At 37.5% G+C, this 14,645-nt stretch overlaps 1 protein-coding gene across 2 annotated transcripts in view; it reads right to left on the bottom strand.

Annotated features, from left to right (window-relative positions):
* The window catches only part of USP9X (ubiquitin specific peptidase 9, X-linked), a 102,518-nt gene that overhangs the window by 87,457 nt on the left and 416 nt on the right, over positions 1-14,645 (bottom strand). The gene's annotated exons all lie outside the window — the stretch shown is intronic.

Below are 14,645 nucleotides of genomic sequence, written 5' to 3'. Positions count from 1 at the left end.
TGGTTTTGTGTTGGAAGTTAAAGCAGACAGCAGATATAAAATATAGATAAAATACAAAACTAAATGGGGAAGAGGATCTAGGTTTAATAAGCAACCTATGAAACAAAATCAGTAATAGTAGGGTGTAAAAAAATTACTACCAGCTATGCAGATGAAAGAATATCAGTAAGGCTTCAGCATTAAAAAACAAAGCCAAAAAAGCACTTCAGCAAAAAACTCTTAAAAGGAGTTCAATCATGCCAGAGAAAGAGCAGTAAACATCATTTTTTAACCAAAGAGCTCAGCAAGAAAGTCAATTCATACAACCCAAGAAGTGTACTAGCTTCTATGTGGTAACGTTAAAACAAACAAATCAAATCTGATTTTGTTAACATATAACCTTTTACCTAACTCCGCTAATATAAGAAAATGGTGTATCACATTTATGTTTCTGTGTTGAGCAGTACCCATTTTTAAAGTACTAAAGCAAATTAAAACAAGGCCAAAAATTTGTTTGTAAAAAGCTGCCAGTCTCACTTTTGTTTTGATGAATATCATCAATACTACACTTTGCAGCAGCTTAAACCTACTTCATTTTGTTTGTGTTTGGACACTGCACCATTTCACAGCAAAGAATTTTTTTTTGCCATTTTGTTCAGGTTTGCTATAAGAAGTCTGCAATATTCACATTCAGATTGACAAAAATAAACAAATGTTGTTGCATCTACACAAATGTTTTTCCTCCAAACTGCAAACTCCAGTTTCTTAACCAATTTAGAAGCTCCTTCAATTCTACCTTTAGGAACGGATATTCCTTTCTTCTTTCACGATCAAATCCTTGGACTTCTAACATCGTAAAAGCTTTGGGGTTTGTATCTGATATTGTGAGGGTGGCAGTGAAACCATTGATAAGTATCCAGAACTTTAGTTCTGCAACTTATGCAGGAAGCTTTTATTGTTATTTTAGGTTGCATTAGATTCTATAATTTATCTCTAAATTGGGTCCTAAGGTTAAATGGAGAAGAACATGAGTTTTGTAAATTCCAAGAAGTGTCCACAAAATATCTCACTTCTTTTGGAGAGTTGGACTCAAACTCTTAATAATTGTTAAGAACCTTTATCCTCTAGCTCTGCTGACCTTTGAAACTTCCTTGGAAGTTGTGTTCTTTTGCTGCAGGGCTCACAAAGAAATCTCAGAATTTTTTAGCACAATTTTGTAGGTAGGATTGATGAAGCTAAAAACTATGAAGTATCCGCCTCCTCCTTCAATAAATAGAATAGATTATTTAAGAACAGAATTATTTTTCAGCTAGGAAGGACCTACAATGATCATCTAAGTCCAACTGCCTAAGGATTACAGGTAACTAACTGCAGACAAAAATCTAAAAGCTTAATGCAAAAGGTTTAAATCAAAACACTCCCTTTGATCTGCTATACTGGAGCAATTTAATACTATTCACAACTTCAATTCCTCCTCGGGAACAGAACGGAAAAGGAAGTAACACTTCAATGCTCCATCCTTAGAAGATCCCACTGAACCGTACAAATGTCCAAATCATCATTTCTCATGTTCAGTGGCATCCCTAGCCTTGGTTCCCCCGAGATACATAAATACATCATGGCTTCTGTTATTTCTGATGAGGTTCATACATTCTACCAGGCTACCGGTAGGTGCTGAATGGCTTTTGCTACCTTCATTCTTTCTCAAATATTTGAAGGGAAGCATAATAGCATCTTCCAGGTTCACTCCACTTGTGGCTTTAAAACATGAAATTATTTATAGTACACTGCACTTAAGGCTTTGAGAAACTCAGCGCTATAAATATTTGAAATATTGTCTAAAGCCATTCAGCCAATGAATTATGGATATTACTACAATGTTATTTCTACATTTTACTTGCACACTATTCTTTGTTAAATCATGCTTATACATCGCACCTGACATATCACCGTAGTGTGCAGTACCCAATGCCACTACCAAAATTATACTATAAAGCTTCTGTTAGAAAAGTGAAGTTTAAAGTTAGCCTGCCAAAATCAGGCTAGCCCCTTCTGACTCCCTTCATGTTTTCTACAGAGAATTCAAGGGCTTCTCTAAACTGTGTTACACATTAAAGAAAATTATTATTTAATTAACTAATTATTATTAGTACTAGTCTATATTTCTAATATCCTGTGGCATTATCAACACATTATAGAAATCTTCCCTCAAAGTATAAAATTAACACAACTTATTGCTTAGTTAACTGCAAATAATTAAAGCATGGTACAGCATCTAAACCACATATTAAGCTGAAAGCATTTTACTTTCTTGAATCATGACAAAATTAACTTCATGAAATAACTAGGTATTCTGAAATGTTTTAAATTCAAATAATCTAAGTATTCCCGTTACTGTACTAGCTTTAATTTCCCTTCTCTTTTTTTTAAACTCTACTTTTCACATAACGTTCAATCAAAAAGGTACAAACTAAGCACAGGAATTCAAACACTACCATCATCATCATCAAGCATAATTTTAAATATCTCAGATACAGAAGAAAGTGATATCAGCATCAAAATTCACGTTTCAATAAGCTTCTTCATAACCTCTTAACAAACTTAGCCAAACTTCCAACTAGTTTTCAATGCACCAACTGCCTAACTCAGCCTGGCGATCTTTGTACAGTTCAATGCTAGCTAACTGCAAGTAAACATTTTGCCATTTCCTGTTGCCTTACAACCATTTCAGTCAGAAGATACTTGCTCTGAAAAATCAAGCTTGCACAAGCTCACTAGAGGTGTTATAAGCTGATAGCTAATTTTTTTTAAGACTCTCTGCCTTAAACGTGCTCCATTCCAACTAAACTCATACAAGCCATCTGCCTAAGCAGACTCAATGCTCAAGAAATCACTGAAAACGATCTATCTGCTCCAAAGAACTTGTATAACAACTCCCCTTGAAAATCCTGGCCTCTCTGCAGGGAAATAAGAAGTGGCAACAGGAACAGCAGTTTTGTCTTCTGTCTTAATGCTCCTTCTTCCAACACGACGAAGGCTGTAGTTTGATTTAAATGCAAAAAGGTAAACAGCAGAGGAAGTTGGATAGAAATAAGTAAGGAAGCCCCTGGAAAGTATATTAAGAACAAAGCAGGGTTGGAAACAGGAGAATTATTTCTGCTATACCCACTTCTCCAGAGAACCAAAAGTGACTCCACTGTCCCAGAAACTTAATATTCCTGTATGTATAAAACCTATCAAAAAGCATGTCATAACCTTCTTTATTGAGAAATGCAGGAGACAATGATCAATTACTACCACACCCTAAGGACTGAGAATAGGTTTAAAAACTCTTTTGCAGTTCTGTCTGAAAACCAGGAAGTCATTCAAAAAAAACAACCCACCACACAAAAAAAACAATCCAAAACACACATTACTACTAATCTCCCTGCAGTGAAAATGGTTAACTGCCGAAACCCATAAACGCCCTCGTCAGAGAGCACCTCTCATCGGTACACAAAATAGACTATAAAGATACCAGTTTTCAGCTGAATCCACCAACAGGCCAAGAGAGACAAGAGGGATGTTGTAACTGTTCTTTTTAAGGACAGTGCTTAAACTAGCACAAAGTGACAGCAACGGAACTCTCATAAGGTTGTTTCGCCACCACAGTGTGTACGTGGATCTTTTCTGCTTCCATTGTTGGAATCTCAGTGAGACACAGCAATCTTATTCCCCAGTGAGAGCATTATATCCTGGTAAATTTTAGAACAGAAGTTTCATTGTATTTCTGCATGTGGACAAGCCTTAGCTGAAGCTACAGCTTCACAGTCTGTTTGAAACCAGGTAAGTCTCCACTGTCAGAAGAGAAGGAGGGTGATCTTGCTCGCTTTCATCCTAACCACCCTCTCACCACCAGTACTAGCCCTTGCATCACCACATAGTCAGCCAGATCAAGAAGCCAATCTGGCTGAAAGGTAACTGGGGGAAAGGAATGAAAGTAATTTTTGATTTCAGCTGCATCACATGCCATATGAACACTAACAATGGCACAAGAAACAGGAAGAGTACATAACCATGGATAGAACCAACTCTTTCAGCATCAGGGCAAATCTATTATGAAATACACCCTGAAAAAAGAGGAAAAAGGAAGGAAACAGAATATGGATAATTACAGTTAGCACATATTTAGCTATGATAGCAGCCAAGGTTCACATACATTAGAGCCAAGATGAGTCTTGACAACACAAAAGTGTCATAAAGACCAAAATTCTTCTCAACCATAATAGATATCACAGGAAAATGCACACAGAGAAAGCCGCTTAGTCTATGCTAAATGCCAGGAATGTCAGTTCACGAACAGCACAAGTTCAGTCATGAAAGAAAGAGTAAGTAGCTGGAGCTAATAAGGCTAAGTGTGAGAAGTCTAAGCAGGTGAAGGCAAAAAACTATCTTTGCCCTGAAAATTATGATAAAGCCAGTGGAATACTTTACAGATCACAGTAAGTCAGGAAAATTAATTTAGCAGTAACACTTTGAACAATCTGACCACAAGTACATAAATCGGTGACAAAGCTACAGCAGGTAATGCAGATGATGTAGAACACAGAAGGTGGCAAAAGTTTTACTCCTGCTGACAAAAAAAAAGAAAGGCCAGAGTTATGAAACTGTAAACAAGACTGCATGATTCAAATTATTATCTGGAAATTCAGGTCAAAAAACTGGAATTAGAGAAGACAGAGTATGAGTAGTGAGTACAACAGCTGTATCCACTGTGATAGTTAACGTCTTGCTACTTTTTAGCAAAAGACATTTTCCTATAACAAAATTTTGTGTCTGTGTGTGAGACACAGGCAGACAGAACATGCTCTCTAAAATAGTCAAAGGCTCAATTTGTCATTTTTCTCCTACATAATTTGGGATTTTCAGAGTGATCTGGTTTCCAGTGTAATTTCATTTCCATCAAACTAAGTCCCCTGGGTAAATAGTAATCAACTGAGGCACCAGAAAGAAAAATTGTCCATACCTTATTTGTTGCAGAAGTTAAATGATGTTTTACAAGAAAGTAAATAGAACAGCACAAGTCAAAGGGAAATCTCTGGGTTATAAAGCAGCTATACAGAACCCCGAGAAGTTAATTCTGTCTGTGTCTTGTTCATATACGTTGCTGGAGAAATCACAGGTTTTTCAGATTAACCTCTTCATCTTCCTCTCATTTTTCTGGGTACTGAGATAAAGGCAAAACTGAGGAAGAGCGAGGGAGCACAACAGCAACTTAAGCCAGCATAAGCTGTGTCTGTAGCACCTGAACATCTAAAAAAAAAAAATCTGTTGAAAAGTTATGACAGGAGGTACTTTTGAAGTTTACAGCCTCTGTGCCTCAATTCTTCATCAATAAAACAAAAGACAACACAAGCCTTTTTATGTACAGACTGATGTGAGAAATAATACATTAATGTTTGGGAAATGTACAGGCTGAGAGTAAAGAACACCTATCAAGTTTATTAACAGAGTAATAATTCTACTTCGTATGGGATTTAGACTGATGTAACACATGAATTTACAGAATTAATTCCAAAGATGAAACATTGAATGACAATCCAATTCAATCCACCTTCCAAGACTGAATGAGTCAAGGATCCAATGGGAGGAAGAGTTCATAATCAAGGGGGGTGGGGGGGGACGGGACGGGACAGACATGACACCGGTTTAACAACAAGTTTCATTCTCATATTTCCCCATTTTCCACTTTTATGTAAGCTTAGAGGAATCTTCTTAAATGACCCATGGCTCAAGTGAAAATATCCCCCTTAAATGGTAATATGCTTAAACAGATCACGACTTGTGCATTTTTTCCAAGGCTCTTTGCATCATTTGTTTTTCCACCACACACAATTTTTAAGTAACTTCACTGAGCCATCTAATAATTCAACTGAAAAAAAGAATATTGGAAGCATTTTAAAAATCAAGCTTTTAGTTCTGCTGAGAAATCCACTCTGAAATACTACAAACCCCAAGTCCTGATGAAGTAATACATACTATAGCTGGGAAAAAAGTAATACTCCTATCCAAATTCACTTTATGTTTTAACTTGGGGCAGGGGGGAGAGAGAAATCAAATTTTTCACTTACATTTATCAAGCATCTGAGAAAAAACAAGATACCTCAAACATCAACCTCATATTTACAAATTCAGCAAAGGAAAGAAAAGACAGCTGACTATTAGCACCCTGTGACAAGTTGTTATCTGTAAAGATGACACTTTCTTCCCAGCAAGAAAGCCTCTCCAAACTATACACATAACCACACCAATTTTGGTGAAACACAACATTAGTTACTCAGAAGCATTAGCTACCCAGAAGTATGAGAGAGGAAAAAAAAAAAAAGAAAGAAGTCCAAAGGAAGATATTCACTAAAACAATTGGGCACTCTGAATTCATAAGTAACATTTTCAAGGAAAAATGGCATAAGAAAACACAGAATGAATTAAACAGAAGATATTCAGGAAGGAAAAGAAAAAAGGTAAATGCATAGACGCTAGCTTTATCAGATCAATGAAGTATCACCACAGTGTTTCTTTAAAGCAGACTAACACCACCAGACCAAGCAGGCAAGTAAGAGCAAACTACAAAAAAATTAAACAAAAAAACCCTTATTTCTTACTAAGAGAAAACGTCTTAAAAATCATGAGAAAGTATCTTAAGAGAAAACAAACATTTCCAGAGCTTGTGAAAGAAGCAAAGTTTTTTATACCTACTGTACCGGTCTAAAGAAATGTACCCCAAGAATAATGTCTTCATAATTCCTATAGGTGCAAAAAACATTGCAGCTGAACTGTTTAAACATCAACATGGTTGTTAAGGCCTCCCCCCCATTTCTGGCACAGAAGTTCTGCAAAAAGAACTTAAATTCATCAAATACACTAGAGAAGCTGACTATGTTAAAGAGGTATGGAATAAAGAATTCTAGTGGACAACTGTCATTTAGAAGTTAAATGACACAGAATTATAAACTCACATTTAAAGCAAAATTTTGCTGTTAGAATAATTGAAAGTAGAATTAAAGGGTTAGTCTTCATTGTATAAGTATGAACTACTACTATTTATTGTATTTTCAGACCCATGAAGAACCACAGTGGCTCATCAACACTGAAAACCTCTCAAACCATAATTTAGATGTAGTATAGCATAAGCACATACTTATAAGCGTGAAACGGCTCTCACAGGAGAGATTTTGATTCTCTGCTCCCAACTGTTAGTTACTTGCTGCTGGTCTAGATAATGGATACATCCACAACATCTCGATCTTCCTGTGTGATACTCGCACCAAAGTAAATACAAAGCATATAAACAAACAGCACATTAAGTATCAAGTACAATTTCAATTTTAGAAAAAGATGATCTTCTGAGGTACCAACTAAGGTTCAATCAACACAGTGCATTTGAATCACCAAATCAAACTCTCATTTTGGCTACTACTTGCCAACAACAAAACTAAACTAACATATTGGTCATTCACTATCCTCATCCAGCTGCCTCCAGGCACCATATCCAGAGTTGCTACTGGTTCTAAATATTCATTCCATTATCAGGAAAGTGATAGGAAGAAAAAGGAACATTCATGACAGGATGCATTATCAAACCCTCCTTCATCTGGTCAAAAAATCTCAGGATGGTGCAGGGAAGTGAAAAATTTCAGTCATATACCTGCTAACCAGAGGCTGATACTGATCACATGGGGTTTTTTTCCATGACTAGACACATCAGCTTACAGCAAGGTTTCACTACCACTATGCTAACCTTGCTGCAGCCATTGCCACTGATGAAAATGAAGCTTTTCATTTCGCTTCAAAGCTTTTCATTTTATGAAAAAAATTCTCTTTTCCCAATCCTTAAGCATGGAAGGAAAGGGAAAGGAATTAATAGCTTCTCAAACGCCATAAGGGGAATTCATGTTTCAAGTTACATCTTCACTAGACACGTTACAAACTGTCAACCACAGCAATCTGGCTAAACTGCTAGAAGAATAAGAACAGTAAGAATTTTCAGGCTATCTGGAGGTTATCTTCCTGTCTAATTACCAGACCTATCACGAAGAAAATCTGACACAGCAAGAAAGCTATAAAGCACTTAAGAAATCTGACATTACTACCTCACCGACTATCTTACTAAGGAAGATAGTAAGTATATCATCTTAAAAAAATGTCTCATTGCACATGTGTGTGCACGCACATGTGCACGTATACACACACACACAATTATAAGCAGTCAGGAAAAGCACCTGGGATTTTAAGGTCCCACTGTGATTAATAAAGCACTGTCTGAAATACGAGGTCAAGACACATGGAGGGCTGTGAAAAACTGGAGCCTGAAACTGTAGAAAAAGTCACTGGATTTTTCACCTTCAAGCTCCAGAGAATTTATGTCACAACTTAAAAAAAAAACAAAAAACAAATATCAATCCTCACATCTAAAGGATTCGGGAAAATGCATTAAAAGGAAACCTTCAGAAATCACCAAACAATTAATATTTTATTTCTAAATTAGAAATACACAAAGTCTAATATAAAATATAATTTAAACTATAGTTTAAGCTTTTAGCTTATCAAAATTTTGGTCTTTCACCAACCTATTCACCTAAAAATTAAGTTAAGCAGATCCACCTTTCTTATTTAACTTTCAAATTCATAGACTTGTTCTGTTGAAACTTATTCAAAACCACACTGAAGTACTTCATTGCTAAGACAGCGGAAAAATTAAAACACCAAAGGATGCAAGGCTCATTTACTGATATATCAGTATATTTTGACAACGATGTTCATTCTCATCTCGTATTAGGAAAATGTCCTGAGACACTTGTACCACAACAAAAAGTAAGAGACTTTTCTTCCCCTCACTGTCAATTTTCACATCTGGACAAGAAAACTGAAGTTCCACCCACAGCCAATACAGGCCTGTCACCACTATCCCACACCAGTGTTAGCAAGGACACTCTCCTCCAACCAAAAAAGCCTGTCTGGTAACAGAGAGATCCTACCTGGCACACATCACTACTGTTTTTTCTTTACTGGACACATTTCTAAACAATCTCCTTTTTCTTCTTTCACCATTTCAGAGCACTGTAGCTAAGACCACCCTAACACAAAACAATACCTTTTCCTCTTCCCACACCTAGTCCTGCTGAAGCTAGAGAAAAGGTTAAGCAGCAATTAGGTTACTTAAGGATTGAAGCCTACGGAATTTAAAACATATATTTTTGTGCCATTCCATGTTGCCATTCAGCTGTTACAAAAAAGCGTTATTTGTCTTAAACAAAGGCTCTTCTAGGGACTATTTTCCATTACTTGAGTTTTGCATATTTTACATGAAAGCTTAATGAAAAAGTAGCCCTGAAACTCCCTGCATGTACTTTGCATTATTTTGAAGCACTCACTTGAACAACACTTCAGTTAAAAAAATACTATGGCAGCCTTTTACATTTTATAGCAGAGAGGAGAAGAGGACATGAGCAAACGTTAAGGAGTCACATGTTTGTGTCTTGCCTTCAACATATTCTTGAATCTCAGCTTAAAAAAAAAATTGGAAAAAAGGTTTCTTCTGTCAGAGTTCTCCATTCACAGATGTACATCTTTAAGGAATGATGCAATGTGGAATTCCCCTCTTATGAGTGAATTCATGGCTAAACACTAACTACCAAACAGTATGATTTGCTAAGATGTCCATGCAAAGATCTGTGTGAAAAAAAATCACATTCTTCTGTTGGCAGTTACATGTGTAAGGAAAACTAAATCACGAAACAAGGTTACATACTGTTTTTGTAAGCACATCAAGGATGCTACAAATAAAAGTTTCCCACGCTAACCTTCCTGATAGCTATGCATTACTTCTAAAGCAGCATTAATTTTAACTTCATGAAAAAAGTTGAAAATACTATCAAAACATGACTAGATTTTAAATCTACATCCAGTGGATCTCTTTTGGAGGTGTACTAACACAAAGAAATTAACCAAAAGCAAGTAATCATTCTCAGCTAATACTAACCAATCCTTTAAGAAAACCATACATCCCTAATGCAAGCAAGGAGAAAGCAAGCCTGTGAACATATATGTATCCAAACGGGTTTTATTCTCAGCATTTTAATTTTTATTTGAAAACACATCAACAGCTGGCAACCAAAAAGCTTTGATATCAAGCAAATTGAATTCAACTCTCAAAATGAGTAACTAATGGCTTCTTACAAAACGAAGCAGGTATCAGAAAATTCACAACAAAAAATACAAAAGGAACTGGCCGTGCTGTTAAACTCCCTTAAGGAAAAAAAGAAGCCAAAAGATTTTACACTTAGTCACAACTGGCTACTTATGTACTTTGCTCCTCTCCTCTATTGTGGGGAAAGTTAACAACAGCTCTCCTGTAACCTTACTAACACACAATATTTTAAATTATTTTACTAAACCAGATCTATAGAAAGTTCTCAAAGCACCAGTGGGCTCAAGTGGACACTGTAATGTCTCAAAAATGCAATAGCTGACATTTTGATGGTGCAAAGTCATGACAGGACGGCTTTCTGCCACTGTCTATCTATTCAAGACTCTAAACAAGAAGACCTAAGTCAAAACATGGTTCTGTCATGAAGTGCAGAGGGAACCTCTGTTAACCATATTCTCAAGTCATGCTACAGCCTTAAGCGTAACAGAGACAGCCAATACAACATAACTGTTTTAAAGATTACAAAACTGTAACTCATTATAACAGAGAACTTTAAGATGTTCCTACATTAATAAGAGAACAAAACCTAGATTTAATATATGAAAAATGTCACTGCATTTTTCTAACCCGTGAATCCAAAGTAGCTCAAACTTCCCAGGTAGAAAAATTCAAGTCTCGCTGCATGCAACCATATGCTTATGAAAGACCTCCTTTCCATCCCTTGCCTCTGCTATGGAAAGACTGTTTCTTTTAACTACCGTTCTGCAATACCAAGGTTTACCAAACTGCTCTTCCTAAACATAACCAACTGCTTGGCAAGACAGCTAAGCAATTGACTTTCATCACTACTGGATATTGCAGAATAAGAACCTCTTAAGAAAAATGGAACAAAATAAAGATTGTGGTGAATGTTCTAAACTGGTAGTAAAAGGCAGGTATAGCAGTATAGCTTAATTTTTAATTCTTTTTTAATTAGGTTTGTGTCAGGCGGACAGTATGCATAACAAAGCTCAGTTATGTTAAAGAAAAAAAAAAAGTTGTGTAGTTATACACGACAAACATCATGTATGATATAAGACAAGTCTACAGCAACAGTACACAGCACTGTTAGCTTTGCAAAAGGCAAGGTACTACAACAAAAGACAGACATTAACAAGCTGTGTTCCCAAAACATACCCTCAAGTACAGCTTTAAATTTTGAACCTTGATTTTAAACAAGGGTGATATGGATAATAGAACCAGATGCAGCTACACAGAGTTTAAAGGAGACAGATCCATGTTATAAGAAAAACTTAAGATACCTGAACAAGAGAAACCATGTCCATATGTTCAGATTAATACTAATGCAAACATCCAGGAAACAATTTTCTAAAGGCCACAAAAAAGCCTTCACATGTACAGCTTTTCAAGTAAACAGTAAACCCAGCAAAGTTTCTTAAATCTTCAGACAACCACTTCACACTTCACTCTGCAAATGCTGGATAGCAAGACTACTGGTTTGATTAAACAGTGTTTGTGATTAAAAGAAAAAAAAGTAAGTCTAATAGTTTCTGGGGTTTTGCAGGGTTTGGCTTGTTTTTAAAAAAAATAAATAAATCATGCTTTAAGTGAAAAACTGTTAAGACACACCGCCTTTGATTCCTTTACTTCACAAATGAGGCCATCCTGCTCAGGATGTTTTCAAAATATACCTACAGTTTTTAGATCTGTTAGGATATATAAAACAGTATTTTGGGGTGGGGGGGAATAAAAAATTTTATATATACACACACACATTCTCAAGAGTACTGCCTAACACAAAAGAGTTTGCCATTCAAATACCTGAAATAAGTTCGTAACTTACTTCTAAACCAGAGCAGGAAGGACAGAAATATTTCCCATGGAACTTCATGTATTTTCAATACACACCTGACAGAAACATAACTTTAAAGCCATTTAATAGTAATTTGTTCAAACTGATAAATAACTGAATTCCTATCCATTTTAACGCAGAGTTGTATTCATATTGGAACTAATTGCAATTTTAAATGTAAGATGTCTTGGAACAAAGGTATTACGGATACTTTTACTTTCTTAAAAGTCTATCTTATTTTATTGAATAGACACTAATCCACTATTTTTGTTTATCCTGAGTCTCACTTGTAAGAATTCCAGAACATTAATAAAATGCATAAACCTAAAAGTGTGCATTTAGAACAGAGAGTAGTTGCACTGGTCTATTTCTGAGTACAAATGCACCACAATGTGGGAAGTAAAACGTTTATGTAAGGGTGACAGTGTTCCACAGATACAGAAAGAGTAAACTGTTTTGCTACCGCTATCCATATTGATTATCACCTCCAGATGTAGTCTTCCTGTCAATTCAATGGGCAGAAGTATCACAAGGGCAAATTCTGCAAGACATGAAGTAGCAGCCTGGAAAGATTAAGACAGAGGCTACCCAAAAGAAATACCATTAAGAAAACCTACATGAAAGAAAAGTACAAAAGGTATTGGAGAGAGAGGAGAAAGTTACTATGATACAATCTTACATTTATTTTTAGCTACATTCCCCCTTGCCCCCCCCCCAAACACAACATGCTGATACTTGAGTTTCTTCCACTGCAGTTTTATGATTATGTTTATGTTTTCCATTCAAAGTTATCATTACGCATCACTGTTGTCCAGGGTATTGCAACAGAATAATCGATACATGTATTTTATATGCTTCCCCAAAATTATTGATATTAGCTACTGTACTTTGTTGGTTCAAAGAATAAACATTACTTCAACTCAAAGAATCAAAACCATTATTTAAAAAAAACACAAAAAAACCCCAAGCAAACAAACAAAACCACCTCTAACACCCTCATGTATGACTTAGGTTTTGCTGAAATAAACATGTTACTTGATCAGGAATATTTATGGTGGGGACTTCTGCCAATTTCTCAAAACCTTAAAATATCAAGAATAAAGTTAGCTGCCTAGAGATTTCAGTCACCCCTAAATCTTTCTTACTAGAGACACCATTTCTATTCCATAATCAATAAAGGTCAAACCTCCAAACACCCATCAATAGTCCCTTCCTAAACATAACAATTTTAATATCCATTCGTCAGGCATTTGAGAAGCCTGCTGAAAAACACAGGCTACGTAGTCCGTCTGTCATAACAAGTGTTGCCACTAGTATACTTAACACGGCATATTAATAACTAAATTCAACAACTTTTTAAAAATACAGCTCCCAGTTCTGCAACTAGGTCAGCAGAAGTGGGCCTTGTGCTAGCTTTGAGCCTGTGACTTCAGAGGGTCTTTGGGCCAATACAAACGTCCAGAGATAGGAATACAACTGCAGAACTGTGAATGTAAATCAAGTTGTACAGACAACATGAAGACAGCTGAGACACACAAAGTATGTCTACAGTGAGCCTGGGAGTCCTTTGAGCATTTAATTAGAACGATTCTTTTCTGAAATAAATTTTTTTTTCCTGTACGGTTGTGTGTTACTGTGCATCTTCAAAATACTTAACTGGGCTTTTGATGGAGCCACCTGAAAATGAAATATGGCACCTTAAAAACCACCTCAACATTTTTGGATGCTTCTATGAGAACAAAATCACTTGAGAACAAAATAAATAATTTTCAAAGGCTGTTCTCTCTGTATACAAATAGTGCCGCACAAAGTGGGAGAGCACACGTTAGCAGAGCAATTACCAACACACCAAAACCCCCCAACAACCCATCCAACTGGTGAAATCCTCCGTTTCCTTGAGGACAATAACAGAGAATAACCGTGGCCAAACTGCACGCAACTACCCCTGCCGCACACCTCGGACGAGGGGAGAGGGTTATACTGCCTAAAATAAATCTCAACGGACAAGCCCTAAGACATAACTTCGAGAAGAAGCGGCAGGGTGAACTAGAAGAAGATGCGAAAAGCCACAAACGTGGGGGGGGGGAGAGGTTGTGCATCGAAATAGGGTTGCTGGAAGCCGAGGCTAGAGGAGTGGCCTACGTGTTAATAATGTTTACAGCGGGCGTGAACGAGGGGTGCTGGTGGTTTTCATTGAGACTGTAGGAAAAGCGCCTCGGCAGGGCCTTATTTCCAGGCGTCGCCCGGGCCTACACGGCTCCAATCACTCCACCTCAGTAATGGCGTTCGGTGCGAAGGGAAGCGAGAACCAGGGGAGGCAAAGCTGGGTGCAGCGCTGCGGGGAGCCACCGGGCCCTCCTCGCCCGGCGGCACCGGGAGGGGAGGACACGGGGACGGCGGGAGGGGCCGCCCGGCGGCCGGCAGAGCCCCCCGAGGGGCGCGGAGCACTTCCACCCCCCGGCAGCCGGGGAGAGGATGAGGAGCCGTCAGCCATTTTCCCTTGCCCTCCAAAACACCAGCGATGCAGGGCCACACGCCGGGGGCTGCGAGGGAGGCGCTGCCGCCACCCGCCGCTCGTTATCCCCACACACCCCCCTCACCACCACCACCCCCGCCCCGCGGGGCCCG

The sequence above is a fragment of the Haliaeetus leucocephalus genome, unplaced genomic scaffold (genome assembly GCF_000737465.1).
Source record: "Haliaeetus leucocephalus isolate CR32 unplaced genomic scaffold, Haliaeetus_leucocephalus-4.0 Scaffold317, whole genome shotgun sequence".
NCBI classification, from domain to species: Eukaryota; Metazoa; Chordata; class Aves; order Accipitriformes; family Accipitridae; genus Haliaeetus; species Haliaeetus leucocephalus.
Note: the sequence above shows the minus strand (reverse complement) of the source record. Positions and strands in the feature narration are given on the sequence as shown.